Below are 14,183 nucleotides of genomic sequence, written 5' to 3' on the forward strand. Positions count from 1 at the left end.
AAAGTACTATCAACCTTCCCTGCAGCTAAGGCCGGTTTCACACGTCAGTGGCTCCGGTACGTGTGGTGACAGTTTTCTCACGTACCGGAGACACTGACTCACGTAGACACATTATAATCAATGTGTCTCTGCACATGTCAGCGTGTTTTCACGGACCGTGTGTCCGTTTGAAAAACACGGAGCCATGTCAGTGTTCGTGGGAGCGCACGGATCACACGGACCCATTAAAGTCAATGGGTCCGTGTAAAACACGTACCGCACACGGATGCTGTCCGTGTGCCGTCCGTGTGCCATGCAGGAGACAGCGCTACAGTAAGCGCTGTCCCCCCAGCGTGTGGTGCTGAAGCCGGAATTCATTCCTTCCCCCCAGCAGCGTTCGCTGGAGAGAAGGAATGAAAAATCATTGTTTTTTTATTTTTTGTGTGTTTAAAATAAAGATCCCGGTCACCGCCCGCCTCCCACCCCCTGTGCGCCCGCCCGCTGGAAATCAAATACTCACCCGGCTCCCTCGATGCTTCCTCTCAGCGCCGCAGCTTCTTCCTGTATGAGCGGTCATGTGGTACCGCTCATTACAGTGATGAATATGCAGCTCCACCTCCCGGGTGAGTATTTGATTTCCAGCGGGCGGGCGCACAGGGAGTGGGAGGCGGACGGTGACCGGGATCTTTATTTTAAACGCACAAAAAATAAAAAAACAATGATTTTTCATTCCTTCTCTCCAGCGAACGCTGCTGGGGGGAAGGAATGAATTCCGGCTTCAGCACCAGATGCAGGGGACAGTGCTTATCTCTAGCGCTGTCTCGTGCACGGTCCATGTGGTACCCAGTCGGCACACGGGCGGCACACGGCTGCCGCACGTGTGCCACACTGATGCGCCACGTGAGAATATGTATGTATGTATATAGCAGCCACATAGTATATAGCACAGGCCACGTAGTATATAGGAGGCACATAGTATATAGCACAGGCCACGTAGTATATAGGAGCCACATAGTATATAGCAGCCACGCAGGATATAACACAGCCACGTAGTTTATAACACAGCCCACGTAATGTATAGCACAGGCCACGCAGTATATAACACTGGCCACGCAGTATATAACACTGGCCACGCAGTATATAACACTGGTCACGCAGTATATAACACAGCCCACGCAGTATATAAGAGCCCACGTAGTATATAACACAGCCCACGCAGTATATAACACAGCCCAAGTAGTATATAGCAGCCACGCAGTATATAACACAGCCCACGCAATATATAACACAGCCCAAATAATATATAGCACCGCCCACGCAGTATATAACACTGCCCACGTACTATATAGCAGCCACGCAGTATATAACACAGCCCACGTAGTATATAGCAGTGTGGGCACCATATCCCTGTTAAAAAAAAAAAAAAAAATAGTTATATACTCACCCTCCGTCATCCAGCGAAGCTGTCCCGATGCGTGAGCTGCTGCCACCAGCTTCCGTTCCCAGAGATGCATTGCGAAATTACCCAGATGACTTAGCGGTCTCACGAGACTGCTAAGTCATCTGGGTAATTTCGCAATGCATCTCTGGGAACGGAAGCTGGCGGCAGCCGCGCGCGCATCGGCGGCCAACGAAAGGTAAGAATAGCAGGTTTTTTGGTTTTTTTTTATTATTTTTAACATTAGATTTTACTATTGATGCTGCATAGGCCGCATCAATAGTAAAAAGTTGGTCACACAGGGTTAATAGCAGCGTTAACGGAGTGCGTTATACCGCGGCATAACGCGGTCCATTAACGCTGCCATTAACCCTGTGTGAGCGCTGACTGGAGGGGAGTATGGAGCGGGCGCCGGGCACTGACTGGATGGAACTAGGGAGGGACTATTTCTCGGCCGGGCTGTGCCCGTCGCTGATTGGTCACGGCTTGGCGGCCTCAACCAATCAGCGACGCGTGATTTCCGGGACAGACAGACAGACAGACAGACGGAAGTACCCCTTAGACAACTATATATATACTAGATGGTGGCCCGATTCGAACGTATCGGATATTCTAGAATATGTAGGTAGTATATAGCCCAGGCTATGTACTATATTGCACAGTGACGTAGTATATAACATAGCTACGTAGTATATAACAGAGCTACGTAGTATGTAACACAGCGTACGTAGTATATAGCAGAGTTACGTAGTATATAACACAGCCACGTAGTGTATTGCACAGGTATGTAGTATATTGGTCAGCCACATAGTATGTAGCAGAGCCACGTAGTATATAACATAGCCACGTAGTATATAGCAAAGCCACGAAGTATATAACTGTTGTGAACTCTATTTTTGGGCTCCCTCTAGTGGTCACAAGCGGTACTGTGTAGTGTTGTCTTTCTGCAGGTTGGCTTCATCACCTGGTTCGTTATCCTTGGTTGGTTTCCTATTTAGCTCACCTGGATACTCAGTTCCTTGCCTGCTATCAATGTATTCAGTGCTCTTCAGATTCCTGGTGACTACCTTGCTCCCAGTCTCTCCAAGACAAGCTAAGTTTTTGTTTGTTCAGTTTCTGATTATCAGCGTTCATCATGTTTTTTGTCCAGCTTGTTAAAATGTGATTTCTTACTTGCTGGTTGCTCTAGGGGACTGAGTTTCTCCCCTCACACCGTTAGTTGGTGTGGGGGTTCTTGAAATCTCAGTGTGGATATTTTGTAAGGGTTTTTTACTGACCGCATAGACCCCTTTTCTATTTTCTGCTATCTAGAATTAGTGGGCCTCTTTTGCTGAATCTGCTTTCACCCCTGTGTATGTGCCTTCCTCTTACCTCACCGTTATTATCTGTTGGGGGCTTCTATATCTTTGGGGATTATTTCTCTGGAGGCAAGAGAGGTCTTTCTTTCTCTCTAGGGGTAGTTAGTTCCTCAGGCTGGCTCGAGACGTCTAGGATTTTAGACAAGTTCACCGGCTGCCTCTAGTGTGGTTGGATAGGTTCAGTTTTGCGGTCAGTCCAGTTTTCCACCTCCCTAGAGCTTGTCCTATGTTTAGTCACCTTGCTGGAGTATTTGTGATCCTCAACCACTAAGGATCATAACAGTATAGCAGGCCAAAAAGTGTTTTATGCATCGCAGAAGTGGGATTAAAAGAAGACCTGAGTACATTTTTTTTTTTTTTTTTTTGTGCTGCAGTCTGTCTAGCTTCTTTCATCCCCTTGAACTCTGAGTGGTTTTGAGCTCAGCTGCAGACATGGATGTTCAGACTCTGACTTCTAGTGTGGATCATCTTGCTGCACGGGTGCAAAGTATTCAGGATTTTGTTATTCATAGCCCTATGTCAGAACCTAAGATACCCATTCCTGAGTTGTTTTCTGGAGATAGATCTAGGTTTCAGAATTTTAAGAATAATTGTAAGTTATTTCTATCTCTGAGACCTCGTTCCTCTGGTGATTCCGCTCAGCAAGTAAAAATTGTTATCTCCTTGTTGCGTGGCGACCCGCAGGATTGGGTTTTCTCTCTGGCGCCAGGAGATCCTGCATTGCTTAATGTGGATGCGTTTTTTCTGGCTCTTGGATTGCTTTATGAGGAGCCTAATCTTGAGAATCAGGCAGAAAAAGTGTTGCTGGCCCTCTCTCAAGGGCAGGATGAAGCAGAGGTGTATTGTCAAAAATTTCGGAAATGGTCAGTGCTTACTCAATGGAATGAGTGTGCCCTGGCTGCAAATTTCAGAGAAGGTCTTTCTGAAGCCATTAAGGATGTTATGGTGGGGTTTCCCACCCCTACAAGTCTGAGTGATTCTATGGCTTTAGCCATTCAGGTTGATCGGCGTTTGCGAGAGCGCAAATCTGCTCATCCTTTGGCGGTATTTTCTGAACAGGGACCTGAGTCTATGCAATGTGATCGAACTCTGACCAGAATTGAGCGACAAAGTCATAGACGTCAAAATGGGTTGTGCTTTTACTGTGGTGATTCTGCTCATGTTATCTCAGCATGCTCTAAACGCTTAAAAAAGGTTGCTAAACCTGTCACCATTGGTACTATACAGCCTAAATTAATTTTGTCTGTTACTTTGATTTGTTCTTTGTCGTCCTACTCGGTTATGGCCTTTGTGGATTCGGGTGCTGCCCTGAATCTGATGGATTTGTCATTTGCCAGGCGCTGTGGTTTTGTCCTGGAGCCTTTGGAATTTCCTATTCCTCTGAGGGGAATTGATGCTACGCCATTGGCTGAGAATAAACCTCAGTATTGGACGCAAATGACCATGTGCATGACTCCCGTTCATCAGGAGGTGATTCGCTTTCTTGTTCTGCATAATTTACATGATGTTGTCGTTTTGGGTCTGCCATGGCTGCAGGCTCATAATCCAGTTTTAGATTGGAAAGCTATGTCTGTGTCTAGTTGGGGTTGTCAGGGAATTCATGGCGATACTCCATTGGTGTCTATTGCTTCTTCCACTCCTTCTGTGGTCCCTGAGTTTTTGTCTGACTACCAGGATGTATTTGATGAGCCCAGGTCCAGTGTCCTGCCCCCTCATAGGGATTGTGACTGTGCTATAAATTTAATTCCTGGTAGTAAATTCCCTAAGGGACGACTTTTTAATTTGTCTATACCAGAGCATGACGCGATGCGGAGTTATATAAAGGAGTCTTTGGAGAAGGGACATATTCGCCCATCCTCTTCCCCTCTTGGTGCAGGATTCTTTTTTGTGGCCAAGAAGGACGGTTCTTTGAGACCGTGTATAGATTATCGCCTTCTGAATAAAATCACAGTCAAATTTCAGTATCCTTTGCCACTATTGTCTGATTTGTTTGCTCGGATTAAGGGTGCCAGTTGGTTCACCAAGATAGATCTCCGTGGTGCGTATAATCTTGTGCGCATTAAGCAGGGAGATGAATGGAAAGCAGCATTTAATACGCCCGAGGGCCATTTTGAGTACTTGGTGATGCCTTTTGGACTCTCTAATGCTCCTTCTGTGTTTCAGTCCTTCATGCATGACATTTTCCGAGAATATCTGGATAAATTTATGATTGTTTATCTGGATGACATTTTGTTTTTTTCTGATGATTGGGAGTCCCATGTGAAGCAGGTCAGGATGGTGTTTCAGGTCCTGCGTGCTAATGCTTTATTTGTGAAGGGCTCAAAATGCCTCTTCGGAGTACAGAAGGTCTCCTTTTTGGGTTTTATTTTTTCTCCTTCTACTGTGGAGATGGACCCAGTCAAGGTCCAGGCTATTCATGACTGGACTCAGCCCACGTCTGTTAAGAGTCTTCAGAAGTTCTTGGGTTTTGCTAATTTTTACCGTCGTTTCATCGCTAATTTTTCTAGTGTGGTTAAACCTTTGACGGATTTGACCAAGAAGGGCTCTGATGTGACTAATTGGTCTCCTGCGGCCGTGGAGGCCTTTCGGGAGCTTAAGCACCGGTTTTCTTCAGCTCCAGTCTTATGTCAGCCAGATGTCTCTCTCCCCTTCCAGGTCGAGGTTGATGCTTCCGAGATTGGAGCAGGGGCTGTTTTGTCGCAGAGAAGCTCTGAGGGCTCTGTGATGAAGCCGTGTGCTTTCTTTTCAAGAAAGTTTTCCCCTGCCGAGCGAAATTATGATGTTGGTAATCGGGAGTTGTTGGCTATGAAGTGGGCATTTGAGGAGTGGAGACATTGGCTCGAAGGAGCTAAACATCGTGTGGTGGTCCTGACTGATCACAAAAATCTGATTTACCTCGAGTCTGCCAAGCGCCTGAATCCTAGACAGTTTCGTTGGTCGTTGTTTTTCTCCCGTTTCAACTTCGTGGTCTCATACCTGCCTGGTTCGAAGAACGTGAAAGCTGATGCACTTTCTAGGAGTTTTGTGCCTGACTCTCCGGTAGTTTCTGAGCCGGCTGGTATTCTCAGAGAGGGAGTGATTTTGTCTGCCATTTCTCCAGATTTGCGACGAGTGCTGCAGAAATTTCAGGCGGATAGACCTGACCGTTGTCCACCAGAGAGACTGTTTGTCCCGGATAGATGGACCAGCAGAGTTATTTCCGAGGTTCATTCTTCGGTTTTGGCGGGTCATCCTGGGATTTTTGGTACCAGAGATTTGGTGGCTAGGTCCTTCTGGTGGCCTTCCTTGTCGCGGGATGTGCGTTCCTTTGTGCAGTCTTGTGGGATTTGTGCTCGGGCTAAGCCTTGCTGTTCTCGTGCCAGCGGTTTGCTTTTGCCTTTGCCTGTCCCGAAAAGGCCTTGGACGCACATTTCCATGGATTTTATTTCGGATCTGCCAGTATCTCAGAAAATGTCTGTCATCTGGGTGGTGTGTGATCGTTTTTCCAAGATGGTCCATTTGGTGCCCTTGCCTAAGCTGCCTTCCTCCTCCGATTTGGTTCCTCTATTTTTTCAGAATGTGGTTCGCTTGCACGGCATTCCTGAAAATATTGTGTCTGATAGAGGATCCCAGTTTGTGTCCAGGTTTTGGCGAACTTTTTGTGCTAAGATGGGCATTGATTTGTCTTTTTCGTCGGCCTTCCATCCTCAGACTAATGGCCAAACCGAGCGAACTAATCAGACGTTGGAGACTTATTTGAGATGTTTTGTTTCTGCTGATCAGGATGATTGGGTGACTTTTTTGCCATTGGCCGAGTTTGCCCTTAATAATCGGGCTAGTTCTGCTACCTTGGTTTCGCCTTTTTTCTGCAATTCTGGTTTCCATCCTCGTTTTTCCTCGGGTCAGGTTGAGTCTTCTGACTGTCCTGGGGTGGATTCTGTGGTGGATAGGTTACAGCAGATTTGGAGCCATGTGGTGGACAATCTGAAATTGTCACAGGAGAGGGCTCAGCGCTTTGCCAACCGCCGCCGCGGTGTGGGTCCCCAACTTCGTGTTGGGGATTTGGTGTGGCTGTCTTCTCGGTATGTTCCTATGAAGGTTTCATCTCCTAAGTTTAAGCCTCGCTTCATCGGTCCTTATAAGATCTTGGAAATCCTTAACCCGGTGTCTTTTCGTTTGGATCTCCCGGCATCATTTGCCATCCATAATGTGTTCCATAGGTCTTTGTTGCGGAGGTATGTGGTACCTGTGGTTCCTTCTGTTGAGCCTCCTGCTCCGGTGCTGGTCGAGGGCAAATTGGAGTACGTGGTGAAGATTTTGGATTCTCGTATCTCTAGACGGAGACTTCAGTATCTGGTTAAGTGGAAGGGCTATGGTCAGGAGGATAATTCCTGGGTTGTCGCCTCTGATGTTCATGCGGCCGATTTGGTTTGTGCCTTCCACGCAGCTCGTCCTGATCGCCCTGGGGGTCTTGATGAGGGTTCGGTGACCCCTCCTCAAGGGGGGGGTACTGTTGTGAACTCTATTTTTGGGCTCCCTCTAGTGGTCACAAGCGGTACTGTGTAGTGTTGTCTTTCTGCAGGTTGGCTTCATCACCTGGTTCGTTATCCTTGGTTGGTTTCCTATTTAGCTCACCTGGATACTCAGTTCCTTGCCTGCTATCAATGTATTCAGTGCTCTTCAGATTCCTGGTGACTACCTTGCTCCCAGTCTCTCCAAGACAAGCTAAGTTTTTGTTTGTTCAGTTTCTGATTATCAGCGTTCATCATGTTTTTTGTCCAGCTTGTTAAAATGTGATTTCTTACTTGCTGGTTGCTCTAGGGGACTGAGTTTCTCCCCTCACACCGTTAGTTGGTGTGGGGGTTCTTGAAATCTCAGTGTGGATATTTTGTAAGGGTTTTTTACTGACCGCATAGACCCCTTTTCTATTTTCTGCTATCTAGAATTAGTGGGCCTCTTTTGCTGAATCTGCTTTCACCCCTGTGTATGTGCCTTCCTCTTACCTCACCGTTATTATCTGTTGGGGGCTTCTATATCTTTGGGGATTATTTCTCTGGAGGCAAGAGAGGTCTTTCTTTCTCTCTAGGGGTAGTTAGTTCCTCAGGCTGGCTCGAGACGTCTAGGATTTTAGACACGTTCACCGGCTGCCTCTAGTGTGGTTGGATAGGTTCAGTTTTGCGGTCAGTCCAGTTTTCCACCTCCCTAGAGCTTGTCCTATGTTTAGTCACCTTGCTGGAGTATTTGTGATCCTCAACCACTAAGGATCATAACATATAACATAGCCACGTAGTATATTGTAGAGCCACGTAGTATATTGCACAGCCACGTAGTATATAACACAGTCACGTAGTGTATTTTACAGCTACGTAGTGTATTGCACAGCTATGTAGTGTATTGGTCAGCGACATAGTATATAGCAGAGCCACATAGTATATAACATAGCCACGTAGTATATTGTAGAGGCATGTAGTATATTGCATAGCTACGCAGTATATTGCACAGTCGACGTAGTATATAACAGAACCGACACAGCCACATAGTATATTGCACAGCTACCGTATAACAGAGCCCACGCAGTATGTAACACAGCCCACATAGTATATAGCAATGTGGGCGCTATATGCGTGGTTAAAAAAGACTTAAAATAAAAAATAAACATATACTCGCCTTCCAAAGGCCCCTTGAAGTCTTGGCGCCTGTGTGCGGTGCACGCGGCAGCTTCCGGTCCCAGGGTTGGTATGAACGCAGGACCTGTGATGACGTCGCGGTCACATGACCATGACGTCATGGCAGGCCCTTCTCACATAGCATCCTTGGCACCGGAACCTGCCGCTTGCACTGCCAAGGACAGCCGCGAAGTCGGAAGGTAAGAATAACCTTTTTTTTTTTTTTTTTAATTATTATTATTTTTAACATTAGATCTTTTTACTATTGATGCTGCATAGGCAGCATCAGTAGTAAAAAGTGGGTCACACAGGGTTAATAGCTGCGTTAACGGAGTGCGTTTCACCGCGGCATAACGTGGTCTGTTAACGCTGCCATTAACCCTGTGTGAGGGCTGACTGGAGGGGATTATGGAGCGGGCACTGACTGCGGGGAGGAAGGAGCGGCCATTTTGCCGCCGGAGTGTGCCAGTCACTGATTGGTCGTGGCTGTTTTGCCGCGACCAATCAGCGACTTGGATTTCCATGACAGACAGAGGGCACGACCAATGAATATCCGTGACAGACAGACAGAAGGACAGACGGAAGTACCCCTTAGACAATATATATATATATATATATATATATATATATATATATATATATATATATATATATAGTACAGACCAAATGTTTGGACACACCTTCTCATTTAAAGATTTTTCTGTATTTTCATGGCTATGAAAATTGTAAATTCACACTGAAGGCATCAAAACTATGAATTAACACATGTGGGATTATATACTTAACAAAAAAGTGTGAAACAACTGAAAATATGTCTTATATTCTAGGTTCTTCAAAGTAGCCACCTTTTGCTTTGATGACTGCTTTGCACACTCTTGGCATTCTCTTGATGAGCTTCAAGAGGTAGTCACTGAAAATGGTCTTCCAACAATCTTGAAGGAGATCCCAGAGATGTTTAGCACTTGTTGTCCCTTTTGCTTTCACTCTACGGTCCAGCTCACCCCAAACCATCTCGATTGGGTTCAGGTCTGGTGACAGTGGAGGCCAGGTCATCTGGCGTAGCACCCCATCACTCTCCTTCTTGGTCAAATAGCCCTTACACAGCCTGGAGGTGTGTTTGGGGTCATTGTCCTGTTGAAAAATAAATGATGGTCAAACTAAACGCAAACCGGATGGAATATCATGCCGCTGCAAGATGCTGTGGTAGCCATGCTGGTTCAGTATGCCTTCAATTTTGAATAAATTCCCAACAGTGTCACCAGCAAAGCACCCCCACACCATCACACCTCGTCCTCCATGCTTCACGGTGGGAACCAGGCATGTAGACTCCATCCGCTCGCCTTTTCTGCATCGCACAAAGACACGGTGGTTGGAACCAAAGATCTCAAATTTGGAATCATCAGACAAAAGCACAGATTTCCACTAGTCTAAGGTCCATTCCTTGTGTTCTTTAACCAAAACAAGTCTCTTCTGCTTGTTGCCTGTCCTAAGCAGTGGTTTCCTAGCAGCTATTTTACCATGAAGGCCTGCTGCACAAAGTCTCCTCTTAACAGTTGTTGTAGAGATGTGTCTGCTGCTAAAACTCTGTGTGGCATTGACCTGGTCTCTAATCTGAGCTGCTGTTAACCTGCAATTTCTGAGGCTGGTAACTCGGATAAACTTATCCTCAGAAGCAGAGGTGACTCTTGGTCTTCCTTTCCTGGGGCGGTCCTCATGTGAGCCAGTTTCTTTGTAGCACTTGATGGTTTTTTCAACTGCGCTTGGGGACACTTTCAAAGTTTTCCCAATTTTTCGGACTGACGGACCTTCATTACTTAAAGTAATGATGGCCACTAGTTTTTCTTTACTTAGCTGCTTTTTTTTTTGCCATAATACAAATTCTAACAGTCTATTAAGTAGGACTATCAGCTGTGTATCCACCAGACTTCTGCTCAACACAAGTGATGGTCCCAACCCCATTTATAAGGCAAGAAATCCCACTTATTAAACCTGACAGAGCACACCTGTGAAGTGAAAACCATTTGGATGCAGATTTTAACTCTATATACTGGAAGCTTCAGAATATAGCAAACAAAATGACAGTATGGTGATAACTGAGATTAGAAATAAATGTTGTTGCCACTGCAGAGTGGCTGTCAATCAGCACCTCAGGTTCTTTGCCTGTGAGCCTATAATCACTATTATCGAAATATTGAATGTGTGAACGTGGCCTTACAGTCATGTGCCGACGAGCTGCACTTCCCAATTCTCTCAATGCTCAGTGAAAAACTGAGAGAAGCAGGAACAAAAGCTTGTTGTCACATGACCGTAAGTATGAAAATCGCATATGAGTGAAGTGGACATGTGATGACTGCTGGAACCAGCAAGCAGAGCTGAATCCTGACAGTGAGGATATTACACGATGTTAGATTTGGCATGCAACAGGGTTTGAGATGAAACTCTGCAGTCACTGCAGGCAATTGCATGCTTCTGAATTCTCAAAGTGCGCACTTGCTAGGACTGTTGCCGCCGGGTCCCCTGCTGCTACTCACCTTGTCATCCCCGCTCCTGTGTCCTGGCGTGCTGCTAGTCTCTCTCCTGAGCTGCCGGTCTCGCGGTCGGCGACGGAACTTCATTTCTCAGTAAAACAACTATATTAATTTGGTATTACCATAATTGTTTTGATGGAATTGTATTTTTTCCCATTTTTCTAATTAAATAATAATAATTAAATAGCATTTGTCATAGATGTAATGGTTAAATGGGACCAAAATCCATAAACTCATCTCTTAAGAAGGGACATGTCACCATCATATTGAGGTTTGAAGAATTGCTTAATTATGAATGTAAGGAAACAAGAACTTGCACTTCATTCCAATGCTTATTCAGCTATGACCTTCTGCTGGAACACATAATTGAAGTGGTTATCAACTGAAGAACAGACAAGATGTCTGGACTCAGTTTATACCAGAGATGATGTTCCAGATGTGGACATGATGTCCGAGATGTGTTCAATTGGATTCAGGTCTGGGGAATGGGCGGACCAGTCCATAACATCTGCGTTTGGACCACGGTGCATGGACCGGCCGCGGGTCTCCTGACCTGAACTCAGCAGCCTCACAGCATGTATGAGGATGCTTGTCAGGAGATCGGCGCCCAGTCCATGCACTGCTGTGCGAGCGCAGACCGATTTCCCCCTTTCAAAAATTATGCTGCCATAATAATAAAGATGCTTTCCAATCATATATACTCGCTTGCATCAATAATTCTCCACCCCACTTCCAAACAACAACCAAAACTTATAAGTTACTGGATGATCGTAAGCAGCTGCCTGATGTTGTAATTGGGCATTAGGTTTTGCAGCAGGTCAGGCTCCTCCAGTAACATATATACATTGCTGTTGGGGAGTGGGAGGGGGAAGGAATGATTGTATCATACAATCACGTACTGAAATGGTGGACAAATGAATACATGGACTTGTTATTTACTCACACAGCCGATGATGCGCACACCACCCAGTCAAGAAGAATCTAATGGTCGCCTCAGCCTGCCCACCGCTGCCGCCTCAGCCTGCCCACCAAATACCGTAAATGGAAACAGTGTACCCGTATATACTCGAGTATAAGCCGACCCGAGCATAAGCCGACCCCCCTAATTTTGCCACAAAAAAATGGGAAAACGTATTGACTCGAGTATAAGCCTAGGGTGTGAAATGCAGCAGCTACCGGTAAATGTCAAAAATAAAAATAGATACCAAAAAAAGTAAAATTAGTGGAGACATCAGTAGGTTAAGTGTTTTTGAATATCCATATTGAATCAGGAGCCCCATATAATGCTCCATACAGTTCATGATGGCCCCATAAGATGCTCCATATTAAAATATACCCCATATAATGCTGCACAAAAGTTAATAATGGCCCCATAAGATGCTCCATAGAAACATTCGCCCCATACAATGCTGCATAGAGGTTGATGGCCCCATAGGATGCTCCACACATTATGTCCCCATAAGATGCTCCACACATTATGGCCCCATGAGATGCTCCACACATGGCCCCATGAGATGCTCCATACATTATGGCCCTATGAGATGCTCCACACATTATGGCCCCATACGATGCTCCATACATTGTGGCCCCATGAGATGCTCCACACATTAGGGACCCCATGAGATGCTCCACACATTAGGGGCCCCATGAGATGCTCCACACATTATGCCCCATAAGATGCTCCTCATATATGCCCCATAAGATGCTCCTCATATATGCCCCATAAGATGCTCCTCATATATGCCCCATTAGATGCTCCTCATATATGCCCCATAAGATGCTCCACACATTTGCCCCATTTGCTGGTGCTGCGATTAAAATAAAAAAAATCACATACTCACCTCTCTTCGCTCAGTCCCCCGGCACTTGCGATAGTCACCTTCCTCGTTCCATCGCTGCACGCTGCTCTGTCTTCCATCCTCTGCACTGACTGTTCAGGCATAGGGCGGTGCACACGCTATTCGCGTTATCGAGCCCTCTGACCTGAACAGTCACAGCCAGAGGACGGAAGACAGAGCAGCGCGCAGTGGTGGAACGGGGAACAGGTGACTATCGCGCACTGCTCACCTCCCCTGATATACTCACCTGCTCCCGGAGCAGTCCCTGGCAGCGTCTCACTGTCAAATGGTCTCCGGGAGCCGGCAGCCTCTTCCTATGTTCAGCGGTCACGTACCGCTCATTACAGTAATGAATATGCGTGCATATTCATTACTGTAATGAGCGGTGCCACGTGACCGCTGAATACAGGAAGAGCTGCCCGGAGACCATCGGACATGCAGGGACCGCGCCAGGAGCAGGTGAGTATGTGACAGCCGCCGCTCCCCCTCACCCGCCGACACTGACTCGAGTATAAGCCGAGAGGGTCACTTTCAGCCCAAAAAAGTGGGCTGAAAATCTCGGCTTATACTCGAGTATATACGGTATATTATTGCTTATATAATCACCGATTATGCAAAACTAAAAAATATCTTTATTGGTATTTATTAAAAATCTATAAATTCTAGAACATAAATACACCTCAAAACTTAACTCAAAGTGATCATATGAAAAATAAAAAGTAGTCAACAGTAAAGGGGTGATCACCCCATTTATTTACTACCCAGGTTAATACGATTAATCCCCACAGTTTTAAGTGTATCCTAAAAACACATTTGTTCAGACTGGCCTACCGCCTCAACGCATTATTATTATTTATTTATATAGTACCATTGATTCCATGGTGCTGTACATGAGGAGTTACATACAAATTGCAGATATCACAGTAAATAAAACTAACAATCACAGACTGATACAGAGGGGCGAGGACCTTAACCTAATTAACCCAACTATCCCTGTGTGGCCCATGGGTCCAGGGGGGAGGCTAGTGGGGGTTGCAGGGTCCAGGGAGAGGTTAGTGGGGACTGGGGGCCGCAGGGTCCAGGGAGAGGCTAGTGGGGGCTGCAGGGTCCAGGGGGAGGCTAGTGGGGGCTGCAGGGTCCAGGGGGGAGGCTAGTGAGGGCTGCAGGGTCCAGGGGGGAGGCTAGTGGGGTCTGCAGGGTCCAGGGGGAGGCTAGTGGGGACTGGGGGGGCTGCAGGGTCCAGGGGGGAGGCTAGTGGGGACTGGGGGGGCTGCAGGGTCCAGGGGAGAGGCTAGTGGGGGCTGCAGGGCCCAGGGGGAGGCTAGTGGGGGCTGGGGGCCGCAGGGTCCAGGGAGAGGCTAGTGGGGGCTGCAGGGTCCAGGGGGGAGGCTAGTGAG

The 14,183-nt window shown here is 46.6% G+C and overlaps 1 protein-coding gene across 4 annotated transcripts in view; it reads right to left on the reverse strand.

Moving 5' to 3' along the window:
* The window catches only part of LYG1 (lysozyme g1), an 81,667-nt gene that overhangs the window by 45,953 nt on the left and 21,531 nt on the right, over window positions 1-14,183 (reverse strand). The window lies entirely within an intron of this gene.

This window comes from Ranitomeya variabilis, chromosome 3, assembly GCF_051348905.1.
Source record: "Ranitomeya variabilis isolate aRanVar5 chromosome 3, aRanVar5.hap1, whole genome shotgun sequence".
NCBI classification, from domain to species: domain Eukaryota; kingdom Metazoa; phylum Chordata; class Amphibia; order Anura; family Dendrobatidae; genus Ranitomeya; species Ranitomeya variabilis.